Source organism: Triticum aestivum, chromosome 3D, assembly GCF_018294505.1.
Source record: "Triticum aestivum cultivar Chinese Spring chromosome 3D, IWGSC CS RefSeq v2.1, whole genome shotgun sequence".
Lineage (NCBI taxonomy): Eukaryota > Viridiplantae > Streptophyta > Magnoliopsida > Poales > Poaceae > Triticum > Triticum aestivum.
This window is the reverse complement of record NC_057802.1, coordinates 395,899,992-395,909,667: the sequence shown is the minus strand read 5'-3', so window position 1 is coordinate 395,909,667 and position 9,676 is coordinate 395,899,992.

Here is a 9,676-nt window from a genome sequence, read left to right as displayed (position 1 = left end):
CCGCCTCCCGCCGGCGCCGCCGCCCGCGCGCACGGCCGCCGTCCTCCTTGTCGCCGCCGTCCTCCGCCCGCGGCGCCCCGCTCCTCCTCGCCGCGTCTCGCCGTCTTCCTCCTCCTCGCCGGCTCCTCTCCCTCCTCTCCGATCGCCGCCCCTTCTTCTCCGGCGAGGGACTCCGGCAGCTCGACCTCGGCCGCGCCCCGATCCAGATCCATTCGGACCGGAGGTTGACTTCTCTCTCCCGAAATCTCGGTCCCATATTTTTTTACAATACATGCTCAAGTTCATCGCATCATAACTCACTGCATATAGCTCCGTTTTCTGCGTGTAATATATCGAAATGTTTGCCTCGAGATGCTCTTCATTTTGTTCCATTGCAGCATGTTCATTTGAGTCTATCTTGATGCCCAAATCTCTGGTGCAAGAGTGCTAGTTGCTGTTAACTGCTGTTACTTATCAGAACTTGAGGATTTGTTATTTTTGTTGCATTTGATCTGTGCATCTTATGGGCATGAGCTCTACATGTGTTTTGATGTATGCCATGTCATCTTAGGTGTATGCAATGTATTTTTGTGATCTCTGTGGTGACTAGCACAAGCATGCAAACTAGGCTTCGTGATGTTTCTGATTTCAGGGACTTAGCAGCTAAGTCTTTGTCTGCTGTTATTTTATTGCTATGTATCCATGTGGCTACAGAGAGATTCATGCTCCTTTTGAAGATGTTCAGTGAGGATGTTTTGTAGATATGGTTATGCTCTATCCATGTATGCCACTATTTGCAATTATGGAGTGCATAGCATGTCTTAATCTTGCTCTACTTTTGCTATAAAATATTTCTGGCAGATTGTTTACGTGTTATTCAATTTTGCCAAGCTTGTTGTAGTTGATCCTTTCATGCTATGTATTTAATCTTGCCATGGATAGCTTCATAAACATGCCATCTTGCTGTAACTACGCTTGTTTTGTCATGCATTGCTTTGTGGTGAGTGCTTCAAGCTCACCAAGATGCCCTCATAATGTCTGTTTCTGCCATGCTCTGTTTTCTGCCAAGTCTGAAACCTGTTAACGAAAGTTGCTATGTTTACATGGTTGCCATCATATCTTCTGGTCCTTTTTGGCTTATGGTCAGTAAGGGATTTTTGTTATTTGCATTCAGTAGATTCATGCTATGCCTTATTTTGCTATGTTAAGCTCCTGTAGCATGTTGATTGCTTGCTCTGAACATGGCTACCTGATGCTGTTTCTGCCATGTCCAGTAATTTCACCAAGTCTGTGAACCTGTGATCTTTTGCACTTTTGCCATGCTTGTTTGAACCTGCTGTGGTGTGATCTAGCCGTAGCTCAGTGTTCATCTTTTTTCAAGCATCTCCTGTAGATTACTACCATATGCTTTGTTGCGATGTTGGAGTGCTGTAGCATAGTTGCTTGTTGCATTCTAAGTGCTAACATGCTGTTAATCGCAGGATAGAGTCATTCTTGTTTTGCTTGCCATTTGCAAACCGTGCATCCGTTCGGTGATCTTTATATCGATTTCGACCGAAATCATCTCATCTTTCCAGTGGCATGCTTGGTTTGCCAAGTTACTTCCTTGTTCATCATTTTTCTTCCGGAGCACGCATATGCATCGCATACCACATCTCGCATATCATACATGTTTTGCATCATGTTGCTTGTGCATTTCCCGTGATTGATTGTGGTTCCGTTGCTTGTGTTCTTGTTTTGGGTAGAGCCGGGAGACGAGTTCGTGAACGAGGAACCTGTTGAGTACGCTTACGAGGATCAAGCTTTCGACAACTCTGAGAACCTTGCAGGCAAGATGACCATACCCTCGAAATCACTTCTATCTTTGCTTTGCTAGTTGTTCGTTCTATTGCCATGCCGCGCTACCTACCACTTGCTATATCATGCCTCCCATATTTCCATGCCAAGCCTCTAACCATCCTTTTCCTAGCAAACCGTTGTTGGGCTAAGTTACCGCTTTTGCTCAGCCCTTCTTATAGCGTTGCTAGTTGCAGGTGAAGTTGAAGTTGGTTCCATGTTGGAACATGGATATTTTGGATATCACAATATCTCTTATTTAATTAATGCATCTATATATTTGGTAAAGGATGGAAGGCTCGGCCTTCTGCCTGGTGTTTTGTTCCACTCTTGCCGCCCTAGTTTCCGTTAGACCGGTATTATGTTCCTTGAGTTTGCGTTCCTTACGCGGTTGGGTGATTTATGGGACCCCCTTGACAGTTTGCCTTGAATAAAAGTCCTCCAGCAAGGCCCAACCTTGGTTTTACCATTTGCCACCTAAGCCTTTTCCCTTGGGTTTTCGCAAGCCCAAGGGTCATCTTTATTTAAACCCCCGGGCCAGTGTTCCTCTGAGTGCTGGTCCAAACTAGAGCCACTTGCAGCGCCACCTTGGGGAAACTCGAGGATTGGTTTTAGTTGTACGTAGTGTTCATCCGGTGTGCCCTGAGAAGGAGATATGTGCAGCTCCTATCGGGATTTGTCGGCACATTCGGGCGGCTTTGCTGGTCTTGTTTTACCATTGTCGAAATGTCTTGTAAACCAGGATTCCGAGACTGATCGGGTCTTCCTGGGAGAAGGTTTATCCTTCGTTGACCGTGAGAGCTTATAATGGGCTAAGTTGGGACACCCCTGCAGGGTATTATCTTTCGAAAGCCGTGCCCGCGGTTATGAGGCAGATGGGAATTTGTTAATGTCCAGTTGTAGAGAACTTGTCACTTGACTTAACTAAAATACATCAACCGTGTGTGTAGCCGTGATGGTCTCTTCTCGGCGGGGTCCGGGAAGTGAACACGGTTTGAGTTATGCATGAACGTAAGTAGTTTCAGGATCACTTCTTGATCACTTCTAGCTTCGCGATCGTTGAGTTGCTTCTCTTCTCGCTCTCTCTTGCGTATGTTAGCTACCATATATGCTTAGTGCTTGCTGCAGCTCCACCTCATTACACCATCCTTTCCTTTAATCTTAAATAGTCTTGATCTCGCGGGTGCGAGATTGCTGAGTCCTCGTGACTCATAGATTTCTACCAAAACAGTTGCAGGTGCCGACGATGCCAGTGCAGATGATGCAACCGACCTCAAGTGGGAGTTCGACGAGGAACGTGGTCGTTACTATGTTTCTTTTCCTGATGATCAGTAGTGGAGCCCAGTTGGGACGATCGGGGATCTAGCATTTGGGGTTATCTTATTTTCATTTGGTTTTGACCGTAGTGGGTCTATGTGTGGATTTTGGATGATGTATGAATTATATTTATGTATTGTGTGAAGTGGCGATTGTAAGCCAACTCTCGTTATCCCATTCTTGTTCATGACATGGGATTGTGTGAAGATAACCCTTCTTGCGATAATACCACAATGCGGTTATGCCTCTAAGTCGTGCCTCGACACATGGGAGATATAGCCGCATCGTGGGCGTTACAAGTTGGTAATCAGAGCCATCCCCGACTTAGGAGCCCCCTGTTTGATCGAATCGCTGGCGTTGTTGAGTCTAGAACAAAAATGTTTTGAGTCTCAGGATTATATATATCGGAGAGTAGGATTCTTTTTACTCCTCAGTCCCTTCGTCGCTCTAGTGAGGCCTCCTGACGTAGAAGTTTTGACTCTTCTCTCCTCAAATTTCACAAAAAAAAAATTTAGGATCACGCGGGTATCTTAGAATCGTTCCGATGGTTTTGTGACGAGAACATTGTTCTTGGTGCCTCCTGACATTAGGGGTTGTGGCAGTGTCCCGGGGAGTTGAGCTCCGAGGTGTTGTCATCACAATTTTATCGTTGCAGTTCTGGAATACCTGAGCTTTGCCGACATCGAAATCTCTTTTATGCAGTTGTTGGTGAGATCACCTCGACGCCACCCAGTACTGGGGCGGGAGTTCGGGAGTATTGCCATAACTCGTATAACGGATGCTTTTCGAAGGTTGAGGTACACGATTTCCGAAGGTTTCTTGGTTATGTGTTGACGGATGGATACAGCTGGATCTAGGGATTGCTAGTTTGGGTGATATATTTTGTGTCCCCTGTATCCCCAACACCAGATTGCATAACCAGAAAGTTTCGGGAGTTTATAAGTGGGAATTCAAGTAGCTCCTAGGATATCTTTCCGACAGACGCATGATATGAGATTGGGGTTCGACGTCTAGTGGTCCGCCTTTCCACGGTTGGTTAGTGTCTTAAAGAGTCCTTGGCTATGCCGACTCGGGGACGCTCCGTATGTCATGTGCACTGCCTTGTACATGATGGCGCTATACGATCGAGCCCGTGTGGGCCCCACCACGAAAACTTCGGACGAAATCTCTATCATATTTTTGTTCCGGCTTATTCTGCAAGCCAATACTTTGTTTTGTTTTGAATTGTGGTATTCGAGTTGCTTCGAAGTCAAATCTTGATTCCTTACCTTTTTCTAAGTGGCTTCTCAACTTAATGGAAGTGTGATGATTTACTATGGAATTCATTCGTTCATCCTCGTTCGAATGTTTATTGTGAAGACTATATGTTGCAATTTCTATCCGTTGATTCTACTTGTCTATTTGTCTATCAAGATGCTAATGGGTGTCACCCTCTTCAGGATGGCTCCGCCAACGCGTCAGAATCCGGAACGCAATGAAGGGAGTCAGGCGAACCCTCCGCCACCACCTCCGCCTCCGGAGGCATGGCAAGCTATCATGGCAGCCACCAACGCCAATGCTCAGATGATTTTGCAACTCTTGCAAGAACTCACCCAAGGGCAAGGCAATCAAGGAAATCAAGGACAAGGCAACAATCAGCCTCACTTCGCTACCCTCAACCAGTTTCTCGCAAATCAGCCCAAGTCTTTCTGCTACTGTGCCGAGGCCACGGATGCCGATGATTGGCTCGTGGACATCAACAAGCATTTTGAATGTAGCAATGTCAGGCATGAGGACTTTTTCAAGTTCGCTTCTTTTCAACTCAAGGATCAAGCTGCCGAGTGGTATCAACAATACAAAGATTCCAGAGGAGGTCGTGTGATTACCTGGGATGATTTCCGCCGAGATTTCAAAGCTCACCACATTCCACAAAGTGTTGTTGAGAGCAAGCGTGAGGAGTTCCGCAATCTCAAGCAAGGCAGCATGTCCGTGTATCAATACAATACTCAGTTTCAGAAACTCGCTCGCTTCGCTAAGCAAGATGTTCCTGATGAAAAGAGCATGATCTATCAATTCAGAGGTGGTCTTAGAGAAGATCTGCAATTACCTCTCGTGCTTTTTGAGCCGACCAAGTATGATGATTTCTACAATATGGCATTGAAGCAAGAGGCTTCTCAGCTCAAGTGTGAGGCTTCTAAGAAGAGAGTCAGGGACGCAGTTCAGTCTTCTTCTTCCTCACTAGTGGCTGCTAAGCAACAGAAGTTCTGGTTGCCTCCTCCTCCTCCGTTTCGTCAGCCTTACCAGCAGAAGAACAAAGGTGGCCATGGATCTTCCCACTCTTCCAACTCTGGCTATCAGAACAAGTCTCAGAATCAAGCTCCAAAGTCGAATGCTCCTTATCATCGCCCACTCTCAGAGGTGACTTGCAACAAGTGTCAGCAGAAAGGTCACTATGCAAACAAATGCTTCAACCAAAGGCGTCTTCCGCCTCCTCCTCCTGTGAGATCTTCCAGCAATGCAGTGGTCAAGCATAATCCCAAGTCTGCTAAGGTCAACATGATGAATGCAGCTCAAGCGGAGGATTCTACTGATGTGATAATGGGTAATCTCTCAGTTAACGATATTCCTGCAAAAGTCTTATTTGATACTGGTGCATCTCTTTCTTTCATTTCAAGACCTTTTGTTGCCAAGCATGAGTTTGTGACAGAAAAGATTCCTATCCCGTTGAAGATTGTGTCCCCGGGTAAGCAAATGACATCTAATAATTGTGTCCCGGATGTTTCCATCAAGATGGGAAACTATAAATTTCTGTCTAAACCAATTGTTCTTGGTGACTCGGATATTGATCTTATTCTCGGGATGGACTGGCTTTCTAAGCACAAGGCTCAACTTGATTGTGCTGCCAGGGAAATTCAATTGACACACTCTTCTGAGGATGTTATCATTTATGCCGCTCGTGATGAAACCATTCGGTTGTTTTCTCTCAATGAGAAGGGCGAGTTGAATGCCATCTCTCAGATTCCAGTCGTTTGTGAGTATCAAGATGTCTTTCCAGAAGAGCTTCCGGGTATGCCTCCTCACCGGCCAGTTGAGTTCGTTATCGATCTTGAGCCTGGCACTGAACCCGTTTGCAAGCGTCCATACAAGCTTGGACCCAAGGAGCTGAAGGAATTGAAGAAACAGCTCGATGAACAAGAGCGTCTGGGTTTGATCAGACCGAGTTCATCTCCATGGGGTTGTGGTGTTCTTTTTGTCTAGAAGAAGGATGGCACGGAACGACTTTGTGTCGACTACCGTCCATTGAACAAGAAGACAATCAAGAACAAGTATCCACTTCCCAACATCAATGAGCTATTCGAGCAACTTAAAGGTGCTAAAGTATTCTCCAAGCTTGACCTTCGTATGGGTTATCATCAGATTCGCATTCGTGAAGAAGATATTCCCAAGACAGCATTCAGAACAAGCTTTGGTTCTTATGAATATACTGTCATGTCTTTCGGCCTTGTCAATGCTCCTCCAACATTCTCTCGGATGATGAATTTCATCTTCAACCCCTATACCAATGAATTCGTCCTGGTGTATCTCGATGATATCTTGGTCTTTTCCAAGAATAAGAAGGATCATGCCAAACATTTGTGATTGGTGCTCGACAAGCTCAGAGAGTATCAATTTTATGCGAAGTTTTCCAAATGTGAGTTTTGGCTCGATGAAGTTCTTCCTTGGTCATATCATCTCTACCAAGGGCATCGCTGTTAATCCCGAGAAGGTGTCTGCAATTGTGAATTGGGAACCTCCTCAGAATGTCAAGCAGCTCCGCAGTTTTCTTGGTCTCGCAAGTTATTGCCGAAGATTCATTGAGAATTTCTCTAAGATTGCAAAGCCTCTTTCCAACCTCCTCCAGAAGCATGTGAAGTATGTTTGGTCTCCTGAGTGTGACGTTGCTTTCAACACTCTCAAAGAGAAACTCGTCACAGCTCCGGTCTTAACTCCTCCTGACGAATCCAAGCCATTTGAAGTTTTCTGTGATGCTTCTCTTCAAGGTCTCGGTGCTGTGTTAATGCAAGAGAAGAAAGTTGTGGCCTATACCTCTCGTCAATTGAAGCCCAACGAAAAGAACTACCCACTCACGATCTTGAGTTGGCGGCAGTTGTCCATGCATTAATAACATGGAGACATCTCTTGTTGGGAAGACAAGTGGACATTTTCACCGATCACAAGAGTCTCAAGTACATCTTCACTCAGCCCAACCTCAACCTCAGGCAAACTCGATGGGTCGAAATGATTCAAGAGTACAATCCGAGTATTGAATATACTCCAGGCAAAGCCATTGTCCTTGCAGATGCTTTGAGCAGGAAGGCTTATTGCAACAGCTTAATTCTCAAGCCATTCCAACCGGATCTTTGTGAAGCTTTCCGCAAGCTGAATCTCCAAGTTGTTCCTCAAGGCTTTCTTGCCAACCTCATAGTCTCTCCTACTTTGGAAGATCAAATTCATGAGGCACAACTCCTGGATACCATGGTGAAGAAGGTGAAACGTGGTATCGACAAGGGTCTTTCCAAATACAAGTGCTATCGCATTGATGACAGAGACACTTTATTCTTCGAGGACCGGTTTGTGGTTCCTAAAGGTGATCTAAGGAAAGTCATTATGAATGAGGCGCACAATTCTCTTCTTTCCATTCATCCTGGAAGTACGAAGATGTACTATGACCTCAAGCAGTCGTATTGGTGGACTCGAATGAAGCAAGAAATCGCTCAATTCGTGAATGAATGTGATGTCTGTCGTAGAGTGAAAGCAGAACACCAACGACCAGCTGGTCTCCTCCAACCTCTCGCTATCCCAGAATAGAAGTTTGATCATATCGAAATGGACTTCGTGACTGGTTTTCCCAAGTCCAAGCGTGGAAATGATGCTATCTTCGTTGTCATCGACAAGCTTTCTAAAGTGGCTCATTTCCTTCCAATCAAAGAATCCATCACAGCAGCTCAGTTGGCAGAGCTATACACCTCCAGAATTGTCTCCTTGCACGGCATTCCACAATTGATTTCTTCAGATCATGGAAGCATCTTCACTTATAAGTTCTGGGACTCCTTCCAGAAGGCCATGGGCACCAACATTCGCTTCAGCACAACTTTCCACCCTCAAACTAGTGGCCAAGTCGAGCGAGTCAATCAAATCCTTGAAGATATGCTCAGGGCTTGTGTCATTTCCTTTGGCATGAAATGGGAAGATTGTCTTCCATATGCCGAATTCTCCTACAACAACAGCTTCCAAGCGAGTTCGGGCAAGGCCCCATTCGAGATTCAATATGGCAGAAAGTGTCGTACTCCTCTCAATTGGTCAGCGACTGGTGAACGCCAACTTCTTGGCAATGACTTAATCACAGAAGCTGAAGAAATGTGTAAAGTCATTCGTGAAAATCTCAAAGCCGCGCAATCGCGCCAGAAGAGTTACTATGATAGTAAGCACCGTGATGTGGCTTTCGAGATCGGAGACCATGTCTACCTCTGCGTCTCTCCAATGAAAGGCACTCGTCGCTTCGGTATCAAATGGAAGCTTGCCCCTAGACACGTGGGTCCTTTCAAGATCATTGGCAAAAGAGGCGACCTCGCCTATCAACTTGAGCTTCCCTCCAACTTCGCGAACGTGCACGATGTGTTCCACGTGTCACAGCTTCGCAAGTGCTTCAAGACTCCTGAGCGCACCATCAACTTCGAAGAGATTGACCTCCAAGAAAATCTGTCTTATCATGAGCACCCCGTTGCTATTCTTGAAGAAACTGAGCGCAAGACTCGCAACAAGTCTATCAAATTCCTGAAAGTGAAGTGGTCGCACCATTCCGACCGAGAAAACACCTGGGAACGCGAGGACCACCTCCGTTCCGAATATCCGGAGTTCTTTCAGTCCTAGATCTCGGGACGAGATCCTCTCGTACTGGTGGAGTGTTGTAACACCCCGGATGTAACTTTCCATATTTGTAACTTCAACTCTTGCCATTTTCGGCTATGTGTTATGATATTCCCTTCGTGGTCGGGTTTTGTTTTTCGTTTTGCATTTTTTTCGTGTCATGCATCTCATATCATGTCATCATGTGCATCTCATTTTGCATACGTGTTCGTCTCATGCATCCGAGCATTTTCCCCGTTGTCTGTTTTGCAATCTGGCACTCCCACCTCCTCCGGCGCACCCCTCTTGTTTTCTTTCGTGAGAGGGTGTTGAACGTTCTCGGAATGGACCGAGTCTTGTCAAGTGGCCTTGGTATACCACCGGTAGACCACCGGTCAAGTTTCGTGCCATTTGGAGGTCGTTTGTTACTCCAACGGTTAACCGGGCAACCGCAGGTCCTTTTGTGTGTTGTAGCAAAAACCCCCCTCAAAAAAGCCCAAAACCCCTCTTAGTCTCTTCCATGCTCTAGGTCGTTCGATCACGATCATGTGGGCGAAAACCGCACTCCATTTGGAGTCTCCTAGCTCCCTATGCCTATTTATACACCCCCCCCCTCCGAAATATTCGCGGTGCAAACCTTAGCAAATTCGCCCCGCCGCCACCGGACGTGTCCACCGCC